We start from the raw sequence: 14113 nt of genomic DNA on the forward strand, positions 1-14113 counted from the left end.
CAGGCCGCAGCAAGCACCTCAGAGATGAGCCAGGGAGGGCAGCCACAGGCCAGAGCTGCAGGGAGAGCACAGGCCAGGGGTATGGGGGCATGGGGGTGCCGCTAGCGGAGGCTGGGGCGCAGGGTGAGACGAGAGTGGGGGCAGGTGTCTGCTGGGCAAGCGTCTCCGGAGTGGAGGCAGTGGGGCTCTCAGACGGAGCACGTGGAGGGCCACACTGGGCTGGCGTCGGTGGGGATAAGGCGACATCTCAGGATGTGACAGGCAGGGGAGGAAGTGGCGCTGGCTGGCCGGATGGAGAGCAGAGCGGAATCTGCTATGGGCAAGACCTTAGGGAAACAGGGTGAGACGGGACAGGGTCACAGCCAGGCCAGGGCAGGGGGCAGCGCCTGGGGCATTTGTAGGCAAGGCGTGTCGTGCGCGGGGCCAGGGAAACACGCTTTAGGGGCCTGGGCCCTTGGCTCCAGCCACACTGGTGGGTAGAGCCTGCTGGGTTACCCCAGAGTCAGAAGGAAAGCTGGGGCGCAGGAGCAGCTGGTAAAGCTGCCACCTGGGACACCAGCACCAGCTACTCCACCACTCATCTGATAAGCTCCCTGCTAATGTCCTTGGCAGAGCAGCGGGCCTGGCATGCCTGGGCCCCTGCACCCACACGCGAGGCCTGGAAGAAGCTCCTGGCTTCAGCTTGGCTCAGCCTCACTCATTGTGGCCGTCTGGGTAGTAAACCAGCAGATGCAATACCTGTCTGTCTCTCTCTGGCTCTTTCTTCGCTCTCTGTTACTGCCTTTCAAATAAACACATCTTTAAAAGCGAGGTAAAGTAGCAGCCAGCCTGCCACATCTGGAGGAGGCCCCTGTGCCACACACCCAGTCCACAAGCCCGGGCAGGGCAACCCAGCTGGGCTGCAGGCTCGTTGTCTTATCGAAAGAAGGGCACACACACCTGTGCTAATCACAGCACACACACACACACATACACACTCATTCACACTCACACACACAGCACCCCAGCCCCCATCTGTGGAGGGTCTGACCAAGACGCCCAGCACACACCTGCCGCTGGATGGAACACACACGCTGTATCTTTTCCTGCACACGCACACCTGTGATAAAATGGAATTCCCAAGTTCGGCTCGGGAGCTTAACAGCAGTAACTGATAAAATACAATTACTGGGACACGTTGCAATAAAAAGCACACAGGAGTGTGGTTTCTCTCCCGCTTGCTCCAAGAATCTCGCCAGACCCCAGAGCTTACAAGCACTTCTTTTGCTAAGCCGAGGACTTTCACCCGTCCACTTACGGGCAACACTTCCCAGCTTGCCAGCCATAGCTGAACGTGACCGGAATACAGTGCCAGCGTCACACATGCTCCGGGGCCGCCCCGGACACGGGCTGCTCGCCAGAAGGCCCAGCACTAAGCAGCGGGCAGCACGCCGCCTGGGCACCCGCACCAAGGACGAGTTCCACGAGATTTCAACACAGCGGGCAGTTTAAAACCTAGAAAATGGTTACACTGCACTGGCCCGTGACCACTGTTTGCCTGCTGTCAACCCCGAGTAACCGAGTCCCCGAGAGGAGGAGACAGCAGAAGGGTGCTGACCCACGTGGATGAGCGCGGAGGGTTAACACCACCAGCCCCCAACAGGTGCGGCTCCTGCCAGGAGCTTGGGGGACAGGATGTCTGTGCTGCATTGCGGGAACAGGGCATAGCCTGAATTTTTAAAAAAATATTTATTGGGCCTGGAGCAGTGGCCTAGCGGCTGAAGTCCTCACTTTGAACACACAAGGATCCCATATGGGCGCCAGTTCTAATCCAGGCAGCTCCACTTCCCATCCAGCTCCCTGCCTGTGGCCTGGGAAAGCAGTGGAGGACGGCCCAAAGCCTTAGGACCCTGCACCCACATGGGAGACCCAGAACAAGTTCCTGGTTCCTGGCTTCGGATCGGCACAGCACCGGCCGTTGCGCTCACTTGGGGAGTGAGTCATCGGACGGAAGATCTTCCTCTCTCTCTTCCTCTCTGTATATCTGACTTTCCAATAAATAAATAAATCTTTATAAAAAATACTGATTTATTTTTATTGTAAAGTCAGATATATATAGAGAAGAGATAGAGAGGAAGATCTTCCATCCACTAATTCACTCCCCAAGCAGCTGCTACAGCCGGAGCTAAGCCGATTCAAAGCCAGGAGCCTGGAGCTTCTTCCAGGTCTCCCACATGGGTGCAGGGTCCCAAGGCTTTTGGTCGTCCTCCACTACCTTCCCAGGCCACAAGCAGGGAGCTGGATAGGAAGTGGAGCTGCCCAGATCAGAACCAGTGCGTTCAAGGCGAGGACTTTAGCTGCTAGGCTATCACGTTTGACCCCACAACCTGAATTATAACCAGGAGAAAACAAGAGACAAACCCAGGTTTCAGGGAAAATCCCACACAACAGCTACCTTGAACTCTTCACCGCTGTCAAAGGTGGTGAACAAAGCAAACAAAAGCAGCTGGGGGTTGGGGAAGCACAGAGACAACGACCCACTGCCCACGTGATCCAGATGGGGGCTTGGGGATCTGTCTGGGGGCACAGCGACAAGCATGACGAGGTCTGGCGGGGTCGCCGGTCCCACCCCAGCCCGGGGTCAGGCAGTGGGTGTCCTCCTCTCTGGAGGAAGCACACTCAAGTCCAGGGGAAAACATGAGGGCAATGAAGACGCTGGTTTGGGGGACCCGGGGCGGGTGCCAAGGCTTCTGTTGCTTTGGTATAAAGTTGAATCCATTTCTAAACACCTTGTGAAGAACTCCACAGCCCGGCTCATCCTGTGGGGGCTGCTCACCTCACCAAGGGGTACCCTGGGTATCAGTCGGGAGCTGGGGGTTGAGGGATGTGACTCCTGACCCCCACGTCTTACTCTGAGAGGAACCTCAGACGGGGCCACGGGCTGCTCTCTGCTCCGATCTGCCTGCAGTGTCCCCACCCTCTGCCCTGGGGACCATGCCACGTGACCCACGGCGGGCGCAGAGGAGGCAGGGTACAGGCCACGCTGGCAGCATAGGGCACGCCCCCGGAAACAGGCATGGGCTGCAACCCTAACTGCGCCAAGTGGTCATCTCCGTGACCACGAGGACAGGGAGGAAGAGGCAAAGAGCCCCCTGGGGGGCGCAGCAGCCGAACTGCGAACGCCAGGGTCCCCCAATCCCTGCAGCTTCAAGGAGGTGTCATTCTGACCTGTGTGTTGGCCGCAGGGAGGAGAGGGGAAAGGAGGGGAGGGCGGGGTACTAGGCGGGTAAGACCTATGGGCAGACCCACAGGTGCTGGCTGGGAGTAGGGCCACTTGGGGGGAAGGTGGCCCACAAATCTGATCAGGAACCTTCCAGAGTATTCCCTTCTTTGGCCTGGTCACCAAGCAACCCAAGGGATTATTCCAGTGCATGAGGCAGGACACGAGCGGGACAGTTTACAGTGCCAGGACTGTCCACAGCAAGGGACATGGGGTCATCTAGAGTGTCTCACGGAGACACTGTAAGATGGGGCCGGCCCTCGGCACACACGGGGTTCCACGGAGACACTGTAAGACGGGGCAGGCCCTCGGCACACACGGGCTCCATGCTGTGGGAGACTTTGTGATGCCAAGGCAAGAGGTTTTGCAGCTAGTGTGTTCCTGGAAGACGTTGCCAAAGCAACAGAGGCCACAAGCATGGCACGCTAGGGGTCAGCTGCCCACTCCTGGGTGCCCGGACCAGTGCAGGGTTAGTCCCTGCCCACCTGGGCGTGCTGTTCCACCACCCACACACTTTGCTCCAGCAGGCATCATTTAGAAACCTGAAAACAAAATGAAGGGACAAACTCAGGGGACCTGAAAACCCTTAGGGGAGCTCCTGGACAGCCCCCTGCCCCTTCCCACCTGCCACCCGCTGCCCCCAGGAACAGCCTGGCGGCTACGGAAACAACCTGGGGCGCCAGGATGATTAAATTCCCACCTCTGCTGCTACACGCAGGGCGGCCCCGACCTCGCCCACCTGGGGTTACTGCGACAGCCTGTCGGATGGCTGCCATGGTCGTTTTGGCTGTCACCCCGGCCCCTGCACCTGCTTCTTCAGGTGAATGGAGGGATTTCCTTGGCCGTTAAGGAAGAGGGCTGGCAGCTCCCGGTCTTTGAGGCTGGGCCCTGCCCCTCGGAGTGGCCCTGTTGAGCTGGCCCCTCACCACCCCTAGCCACCAGGGCACCCTTTGTCTGCAGAGGCCCTTCTTGGGTGGGAATCCCGGCACCCCGGGGCCTGGCCAGGGGCTGCTGGACAAGGTCATGACCCTGTGACCACACAGGGGGCAGCAGAAGTGGGCCGAGGCTGGAGACCCGCACAGACATGTCCCCGGGTGCAGGCACTCTAGCTGGCGGCACCTGGAGCCCACAGTCACAGCTGGCAAGACTGGGACCCTTCCTTGATGTCGGGACGGGGACTAGGAGGCCCTGCACAGCTTCCGAGCAGCGTCCAGGCTTGGACCTTCTCTGTGGCAAAGCACTGCTAGGGGCCGTCTCCTCATCTACAAAATCAGGAGTAGCACCCTGTCCCAGAGGACCAGGTCTGGGGGTGAACGCCCATTGGTGTCCCTCTCTGGTTCCCCTCTGTCCCTCTCTGTCCTCCCCTCCCTGTGGACCAACGGAGAAGGTACGCCTTCCTGGGTCTGCTCCCAAGCTCACTCCAGCTCCCCTACACACACACAGCTTTCTCACGGGCACCTGCACCCAACCTCCCTGGGTCAGAAGGCCCTGTACAGCCTGCAGGTCTAACACGATGCTTGCTCTGTGCTGAGCAGAACGGGGCATCAGAACAAGCCACGACTGTACCCGCTCAGAACCAAGTCACAGGTCCAGGCACACGGGGTGTGGTCATCTCGTGCAGAAACCCGTCCCCATCCCCACTCCCACCTCCCTGCCACTCGTGGCTACTCCGGCACAGGCAGTGTAGGCGTGTCAGGCGTGTGGGGCGCACCTGTCCGGACCACTCACCCTGAACTGGCCAGGCACCCTGGTCTGCAAAACCCAGATGATGATGATGGAGAAGCCACTATCAGCCGCTGCTCTGCTGCTGGTCAGAGATCCAAAGTCCTCTGGCCTCAGGCTGTGGGAGGCTGGGCTGCCTCAAGGCCGAGGTGGGGGGAGGGCTCCCCCGGGGTAGCGCCCGCCCCTCAAGGCCTGGAATACAGCATCGGCAGCCTGGGACGGAGCAGGAGGCTGGCTTCTGCAGGGGCTTGAAACTGGCTGCCCCCGAGGGTACAGGCGCAGAAATGCCAGCAATGGCCGGCTGGCCTCTCGTGTGAATGAGGGCGAGTGTCACTGCCCTTGGCTCAGTCACTGCGGCAGCAGCCCCGCTGTCCCACAGCCCCCTGCCAGACGCAGGACGCGGCCCTGTGGACCTGTGCGCAAATATTGCACAGTTCTCAGAATCCGCCCTCACCCAACCCCACCGCCTTCCAAGTCTGAAACATGGGCCGGAAACTGAGGTCAGAAACAGCTCTTCCCAGAACCCATGCCAGCTGGGAGAGACGCTACTGCAGGAGAGGTGCAGGCCTCCACAGCTCACCCACCCCGCAGCGTGGGGTCGGGGCAGCCCAAAAGGACGAGCTCAGTAGGTGGATTCTCCTTGCCCCTAAAGCTGAAGCGTCAGAACCATGAGATGAGAGACAGCCACGGGGAGCCCCGGGGAGAAGCAGCACTGAGCAAGGAGCCGCAGGTGGGCAGGAGGCCTGACACGTCCTCCAGGGCATCCACTGCACGAGACCAAGCCCTGGCACCCCGGAGTGACCACATGCCAGCCCCTTTGCCCAGGTGACACTTGTCCGGAAGTGTCTCAGGCCTGGCCCTCCTAGTGGGCACAGCTCCAGACGTACTCCGTCACCTGCCCAGCACACGGAGCCGCGCGGGCTCAGACTGCCCTGCTCTTGGGCCTCATCTACCATCCCAGGACTTATTTATTTATTCATTTAAGATTTATTGTTTTGTAAGGCAAAGACATAGTCCGACAGACAGATCTGCCAACCACTGGTTCACTCCTCACATGGCTGGAATGGCCGGGGTTGGGCGAGTCAAGCCCAGAAACCACCAGCTTCGTTGGGCCTTCTACAAGAGGGTGCAGAGGCTCAAACGCTTGGGTCACTTTCCACTGTTCTCCCAGGCACATCAGCAACGAGCTGGATCAGAAGTGGAGCAGCTGGGACTTGAACCAGCGCCCGTATGGGGATAACGGTGTACCACAGGCAGTGGCTTAATCCACTGTGCCAACACGCCAGCCACAAGCCCCATGCCTTTGGCGGCACCAATGACATAAGCCGATTCCTCTGGCCAGCACTGAGCTGTTCTCTTCTGGAGGCCAGCTCTCCTCCCAGGTGAGCAGCGCGGGACCCTGCAGAGCCTGGTGTGTGGCTCAGGTCACGCGTCTGCCTCGGGGACACCACAGGTCACTTGCCGCTGCTGCACCCAAGCAAAATTCTACTTCCTGGTCTGAGACAGAGAGGGAGGCACGTGGCAGGAAAAAGCCCCTCCCCAGGCCCCCTCACCCGGGGTTCCCTCTCCATCCAGAGCAGACAACCCAGAGAACTCTGGCCGCTTTTTCTGCCCGTGCCAGCTGACACATTCCTCTCCTCGGCCTCGGGGAGCTGGGGCAGCTTTGCCAGTCCTTCCGGACGTGCGATGGCTGCTTGTGAGCCAGGCTGCCTCCCCAGGGAAGCAGGGCTAGCGGGCACCTGTCCTCCCCGCCACTGGAAACAGGCACAGAGCGTCCTCCCCCCCCCCCCCCCCGAGCTCTGCGCTTTGTTTCACCCTCCACTTGGGACCAGTGAACTCAGCATTCTCTCCATCAGGAAGTGGGGAGAATTAGGTCAGCATGAGCCAGCAAGAGGTCCTGGCTATTACTCAGCAGCTGGGTGTGTGTGCCAGGCCCCAAGCCAGCAGAGATGGTGGCAATCCCACATCTAGAGGGGCCTGCATACCTTACCTGGGCTTGGCACTGGCACATGGGGGTAAGCCACTGCTTGCCACACTAGCATGTACCACACCCAGTAGTACTAAGCAGCACCTCCAAGGTCACCAGAGAGCCAGATTTCAACCCAATTTGTGCGCCTCCCTCTCCAGTAGGAGCCGTGCCCAGTGAGGACTTTGTGCAATGAGAGGAACTCATGTGACAGGGGATCAGATACACAAACCCAAAGGCCACCGCCTCACCGAAGCTGTGCGTCCTTGGCCTGGACTCCCCCAGGAAAGCCGCTAGCCGCCTCTTCTAGATCAATCCGGCCGGCCTCAGCTTGGCCCCCAAATCATCAGTGTCCCCAGCGTTTCCACCACAGCTGACAGGCTGTCCTGGGGCCAGGGACATGGCACAGGTTTCCATTTGCAGGCTAGCAACAGTGGGTCTGGGCACAGACAAGGCGGCCTCTGTACCCACTGGTGGAGTCCCACCTGAGGGGCAGCCGGCCTATGTGTCGGTTTGAAAGCCCAGCCTAGTCTACACTGCCCACTCCAAGTCCAAGGTCCAGGTCTCTCAGCAGATACATCTCAGGCCCAAGGGGGAGGGGGTAGGCCCAGGAGTCCCCTGTTGCCCAGCACCCCTCCCACACTCTGTCCCCATCAGCTTTGGCTGCTGTCAGCCAAAAGCAGGCCAAGCACCAGAACGACGGAAGTCGCTGGCAGAGGCCTTGCTGTGGCGCCAACAGCAGCGCCCGGCGGATGGGATGCTCCACGCTGTCGGGAATGGTCCAGTGGGCCTGGGGGCTGGCAGCCAACGGGGCCAGACGAAAGGAAGTCTCCGCCAGGCTGAGGGGATGGGGCGGGCAATAGTCCATATCAAAGAGCCCAGAGGACATGGCAAGGCCCCCTGAGCTTTCCGGGCAGTGGCGGAAGGAGTCATGAGAAACAATGCAGATGTCAGACTGGAGGAGGGGAGAGAGGAGCTGCCAGAGACAGAAGGCAGCACGAAGGCGCCTGCAGGCTCCAGGCGGCCAGGCCCCTGGGCAGCACTGGGCAGGACGGCAGCCTTGGCACACCCCCCATTCAAAGGCAGCAGCCAGGGGGAAGGTGGCCTGGGCCATAGCTGGCAAGGCCGCACAGGTCTCTGTGGGTGAGGGGCAAAGAGGGCTGTGGGGAAAGGAGGGAGGTGGTTGCTCCATGCCAGCCTCATTGGCAGACAGGGCACATACTAGGGTCAACACTGCCCCCTGGCACGGGGAGCTGTCACTGCTGGCCCAGCAGGGCAGGGAGGAGGGAAGGAGAGTGGGCTCTTCCCGGAGGTGCAGGGGGACTGTAACACGAGGGCTCACCCAGGAAGGCACTGCTGCCCATCTACGAGCACACAGCCCTTCTGGACATCTGACAACCTGTGGCCCACTGACGCAGCGTCTCTCTTCAGCACAGCTATCCCTGTCCTGGCCATCCCTGCTGGCCTTCTGCTCAGGGGAGGCCTCAGTGAGGAACACTTGACGTGGTGGCGATGCCTCAGCTGGCACGTCTCCCTCACCAGAAGCCGTGAGGACCGGGGCGCAGGATCCAGTGTCTATTCCATCCCCTGCCATCTTCCACTGCACTTGGCACTCTGCGTGGTGCCTGACATTAAAACTAATAAATGTCTGGGCCCGGCACGGTGGCACAGTGGTTAAGGTCCTCGCTTTGCATGCCCAGGATCCCATATGGGCGCCGGTTCTATCCCCAGCAGCCCTGCTTCCCTTCCAGCTCCCTGCCTGTGGCCCGGGAAAGCAGTCGAGGACGGCCCAAGGCTTGGGGACCCTGCACCCGCGTGGGAGACCTGGAAGAGGCTCCTGGCTTCGGATCGGCATAGCATCGGCTGTTGCGCTCACTTGGGGAGTGAATCATCGGACGGAAGATCTTCCTCTCTGTCTCTCCTCTCTGTATATCCTCCTTTCCAATTAAAAAATAATAATAATAAAAATAAATCTTTAAAAAAACCTAATAAATGTCTGAGGAATGAATGGATGCATGCATGCTCTGGGTCTGCAGAGTGAGGGCAGAAATACTCTAGGGCTAACCAGCACTGCTCCTCGCCACCAGGGCAGCAACCGAAAGCTAAAGGGGTGTCCAAGGGGCCCCAGTGTGGAGGAGAACCCCAGAAGCTGCAGCCAGGACACACGAGGATACAGGTGCCTCACAGACTGGGTCACCCTCAGATTAACCTGTTAGACCCTGACGCTGAACTTCCCGCCAAGCCATGGCATTGCGTCCTGACCCTGAGCCCTGGGCCCGTAGGTGGATGGGCCCAGGCCTTGCACACACTGCAGGTGTGTGCCCTCTTGCCAGCTGCTCCACCCAGCGAGAGCCACACAGGACCTGCCCCCCGACACCACGCAATGGATGCCGGCAGGTGAGAGCAGCTCGTGGCCGGAGGACTTTAGGAAGGAAGGGACACAAGGAGACTGTACTGGGGCTGCAGCGAGGTGCCCACAAGCCAGGGAAGGCCTCCTGCAAACACCAGGAGCTGGGAGATGTTGGAGGAGGTGAGGCATGGCCAGTGCTTTGGTCCTGGACTTGACCTCCAGCTCTATGGGATAGCCAAGCTCTGATGTCTTCAGCCCCCAGCCCTGGGTGCCTGGTCACATCAGCCCCAGGGAACAAGCCCCCTGACAAGTGCCTAGCCACACAGTAAGGATGTGCCTCTCTTCCTAACATTACCAGAAGCCTTTGAGGGCCAGACTTAAAGGGCACCTGGGCCTCAGAGAGGGGATATTCAACATCCGAACAAGCATCCATTCTAGGTCCAGGAGGGGATACCAGGAAACAGCCAGGCGAGTGGGACATGGACAGCAAGGCCTGGTAGGGTGGAGGTAGTGGAGGGAACCAGGCCACATTTACCAGCTAAGGCGCACAGAGGCAGCAGGAAGAAGGTAAACAGTGGCACCACCTTGGCGGCAGAGGTGGGCACCAGCCCTGCTGAACTGGGGTTACGTGTGAGCTCTCCAGACAGGGAAGGAGACCCAGGAGCCCCCAGTCTACTCAGAAACAGACGCAGGGGAGGGGACAAGAGGCTATGACAGCACCCATGGATGAGGCCAGAGCAGAGCTGACACTGACGCATGGCCAGGGCCCATGTGGAGCTGCGGGAGCCACAGCTACACCTATCGCTGCTGACATGAGAGGGGAGCCCTGCCTAGAAAGCAGGGACCAGTGGGACCAGTGGCTGAGGCTGCTGAGCCCAGGGCTCCCTGGGGCCACAGAGTTGAGGGAAGGAGGAGAGGGGCAGGATGAGACCGAGGGCCGGGATGAGCAGGTCTGTGGGACACAGTGGATCAGGCACTGGGCTTTATTTCTATCTCCTCCGAAACACCACAGAAGCCTGCATGACAAATTGTCTTCTTAGAGAGCAGCGGGTCGAAGAAGGGGCAAGCAGACGTTAGCAGACAAATGCAGTCCAGAAAACTCCCGGACTGGTGGTAATGACCGCGGGGAGCGCCTGGCTGAGCCAAGGGCTGCACTGGCCGGCAAGTCCAGAGCCCCACAGGGCAGGTGTTCTGCCCGGCGGGAGCAAGGCAGGCCGCAAGCTGGTTACAGGAAAAGCAATGGCAGGTGGTGACCCCCTCCTCAGTCCCACGCAGCTGTTCCAACCCAGAGGGTCCCTGCCCAGCCCAGCAGCACACACAGCCTGGAGCTTCGTGGCGTCTCCTCTCCCAGCTAGAGCCTTGGGCCACAGCTGTACCCTGCTCAGACTTGTCCCTGGTCCTGGGGTCCATTCTCCAGAAAGACGCTAAGCTGACCAGCAGATATCAGAGGAAATGGCTGACAAATCCATCCAAAAACAAACTGGATTTTTTTTTAAAGAACTGAGAATTGAGGAGAAAAACAGAATGGAGAGGGGGCCCTTTGGGAGAGCCTGCCCTGAGCCGCCTCTGAGCAAGCCGGAGCGCAAATGCAGCCAGAGTCAGGGGCGGCAGCTATTTAAAACCAACAACGGGAAAGAGCTCTAGGAAATTAAAAATAGGGTGCAGAAGCCTCCAAACACAGTAAATAGAATTACGAGGCCGCTAAGATGTCAGCCCCGACACACGGAAAACAGAAGGGAAGAGGAGGCGGGAAGAGCCGGTCCAGTGAGCACATCTGGCGGCCCGTGATCCCAAGCAGCCAGCGGGAAGGCTCAAGGGGTTGGGGGATTCCAGAACTCCCCCGGGAACTCAGAGGATGCTCCAGAGGGGTGGGGCCACATTCCCCCAGATTTGTCTCCCGTTGCTACAGTAACAAGCGACCACCTTCTGGGTGACTTCAACAGGAACAGAAAACATGTTACTGTCTCCAGGCTGGAGGTCAGTCGTAGGCTGGGCCAAAAATCATTCCTGCAGCTGTGAACTCTAGCGAGGTCTAGGGCCCACCTGGAGAACCAGGGTGCTCGCCAGGTCAGTCCGCAGCCCCCATCACACCTGCAAAAGTCCTTTTCCCTTCCGAGGTCACGCTTAGGGGTCCCGGGGCCATCCTTTGGCCACCTGCACACCTGAAGGAAGAAGGTCACAGGGTTCAATGATGACGTGAGCCACTGCTAAGGTCTTCAGGCTTCCGAGGAAACGGCTGGAAAAGTCCAGAATTCTCCACCAACTCAGACTGCTTCTCAAGCGTAGGGTGGAATGCACATGTTTTCATGCGTGCCTGGCCTTGCAAAAACTGAGCCCTCGTGGTCTGGGATGGGCACTAACCAGGACAAAGAAGAGTGCTAACCAAGAACAAGGAGGCCATGAAGTCCTGCCCAGCATTTAGCAAAGGAAGCCCACAGGGGAACTCGCTGGCTGGCACCAGTGGCAGGCCTGGAGGGCACCGCAGAGCAGCTGCTGCAAGCTCAGGACTGGGGGTCTCTTGGAGCGGGCAAGAGGAGGGCAAGCGTGCTGTGCTGAGGTGCTTTCCTATAGTTTTGGATGTGAGTCCTGCCTTGATTTTTAGTAACACAAAAAACAACAAAAAAAAAGTGCTGGTACAACAATGGTTACATAACCCTGCTGGAGCCCCGAGGGAGAGTGGTGCCCACTCATGCCTCCCCGGTGGGGAAAGTGCAGCCCTACTGGGAGCAAGAGGCTGAGCAGCCAAGGCAGACAGGGGCTGTGCGTGAAGGGCAGTCACGGGGGGTGGCAGGGACAGCGGACTGTCCACTCTGACCTCCCGGAAGTTTGGAAGTTTCACCCAACAGTCACACCGCCCTGTGCTCCTTCCACACCCCACCCCACCCCTTCCGCCTCCCCTCCCGGGCCCACCGCCAGCAGAGCTGCTCGAGACCCCCTGTGTTGAGTTCATCACTAGAAGCTTGCGTTACTCCTCACCATCATCTCTGTTTCGATTTTTTTTTTTTGCATAAATGATACATTCATCTATCTATCCGTGAACAAGTAGGCACATGTCCCACTTACTTATTCACTCCCAAGCATCCCGATGGCGAGGCCTGAGCGAGAGCTGAAGCCATGACCTGGGAACGCCATCTGGGTCTCCCGCGCAGGTAGCAGGAACCCAGACGCCTGAGCCGTCACTGTGGCCTCCCAGGGTCCACGCGAGAGAAGGCTGGACTCATGTGGGTTGGAGCCACAACTGGCATCTTAAACCAGTAGGCTAAACATCTGCCCCAATTTGATCATTTTAACTCGTTTTTTCTATCCAATATGATATTTTAAATCTGTCCACATCTGTACCAATAGATATAGTCCATTATTCCCAGCAATACATATCCCCAAAGCTACTGACCAAATGCTTGGATCCCACTCAAGTTCCCCTGTTGGAATCCTGACACTCTCCCCGCCCCTCCATGTGATGGCATCGGGGGTGGAGCCTTTTGGGAGGGGGTGGGGCTGGGGCAGAGCCCCCTGAGGGGGATTAGGGTCCCTGTAAAGGAGACGCCCGCATCTGGCTGTCCACCTGTCATCTGTGACATGGAAGTGACTGACACTCCGTCTGCTGCCACCTCCGGAGTTCCGCTGTCCCTGAGCCGACTGGTCCATGGCACCATGTCAGGGCAGGCCCAGTGGACCAGGCACACAGCTCGTTTCCAATCTGGGGTGAGGCGGTCCATGGACTTTGTGACCACTGACCAGCTATGATACACAGCCACAGCCAGGGGCTGGCGTCTTCTGAGTGGCTCTTGCCTCTTGGGACACCTGCACCTCAGGTCCCAGGCCTGGGCTCAGGTCCCAGCTCCAACTTCCTGATGTTACAGACCTGGGAAGCAGCAGGGGGTGGTTCAGGTCATGGGGGTCCTGCCACTCACCTGGGAGATCAGGACCAAGTTCCCTGCCTCTGGACTGACCTAACGGTCAGGGGCATTTGAACAGTGAGTTGGCATAGGAAAATTCTGTCTACTGGCCTTTCAAATAAAGTGAAAAATAGAATTTTGTAATTAAAAAACTTTTAAATAAGGTCAAGGGGCCCTCCCGGTGCAATAGCCTAGCGGCTAAATCTTCACCTTGCATGAGCCAAGATCCCATATGGACGCCAGTTCATTTCCTGGCTGCTCCACTTCCTATCCAGTTCCCTGCTGGTGGCCTGGGAAAGCAGTAAAGGACGGGCCAAAGCCTTGGAACCCTGCACCTGCATGGGAGACCCAGAAGAAGTTTGGGGGACCTGGAAGAAACTCCTGGCATCGAATCAGCTCAGCTCCAGCTGTTGCAGTGGATAGAAGACCTTTCTCTCTGTATCCCCTTCTCTCTGCATATCAGTCTTTAAAAAAAAATCTTAAAAAAAAAGTCAGGGCCTGGCATGGTAGCCTAGTAGCTAAAGTCCTCACCTTGCATTTGCCAGGAACTCATGTGGGCACTGGCTCTAATTCCATCCAGCTCCCTGCTTGTGGCTTGGAAAAGCATCGAACACAGTCCAATGCCTTGGGACTGTACACACACATGGGAGACCCAGAAGAGGCTCCAGGTTCCTAGCTTCGGATCAGCACAACTCCAGCCATTGCAGCGCTTGGGTAGTGAGTCATCAGAGAGAAGATTTTCTCTGTCTCTCCTTTTCTCTGAATGTCTGACTTTCTAATAATAATAAAAAAATAATAATAATAAACTAAATCTAAAAAAAAGTGTCACAATGAAGGGTGGCTTTAAAAAAAAAGGTCAAAACCAAAATGCCCTTACCTCACACACAGAGCATACAAGAATTCTCTAGGACGTGGCGGCG

General features: G+C 58.4%; 1 protein-coding gene across 2 annotated transcripts in view; it reads right to left on the reverse strand.

Moving 5' to 3' along the window:
• The window catches only part of PC (pyruvate carboxylase), an 88737-nt gene that overhangs the window by 18984 nt on the left and 55640 nt on the right, over positions 1 to 14113 (reverse strand). The window lies entirely within an intron of this gene.

This window comes from Ochotona curzoniae, unplaced genomic scaffold, assembly GCF_017591425.1.
Source record: "Ochotona curzoniae isolate NIBS_2020 unplaced genomic scaffold, NIBS_Ocur_1.0 scaffold_4937, whole genome shotgun sequence".
Lineage (NCBI taxonomy): Eukaryota > Metazoa > Chordata > Mammalia > Lagomorpha > Ochotonidae > Ochotona > Ochotona curzoniae.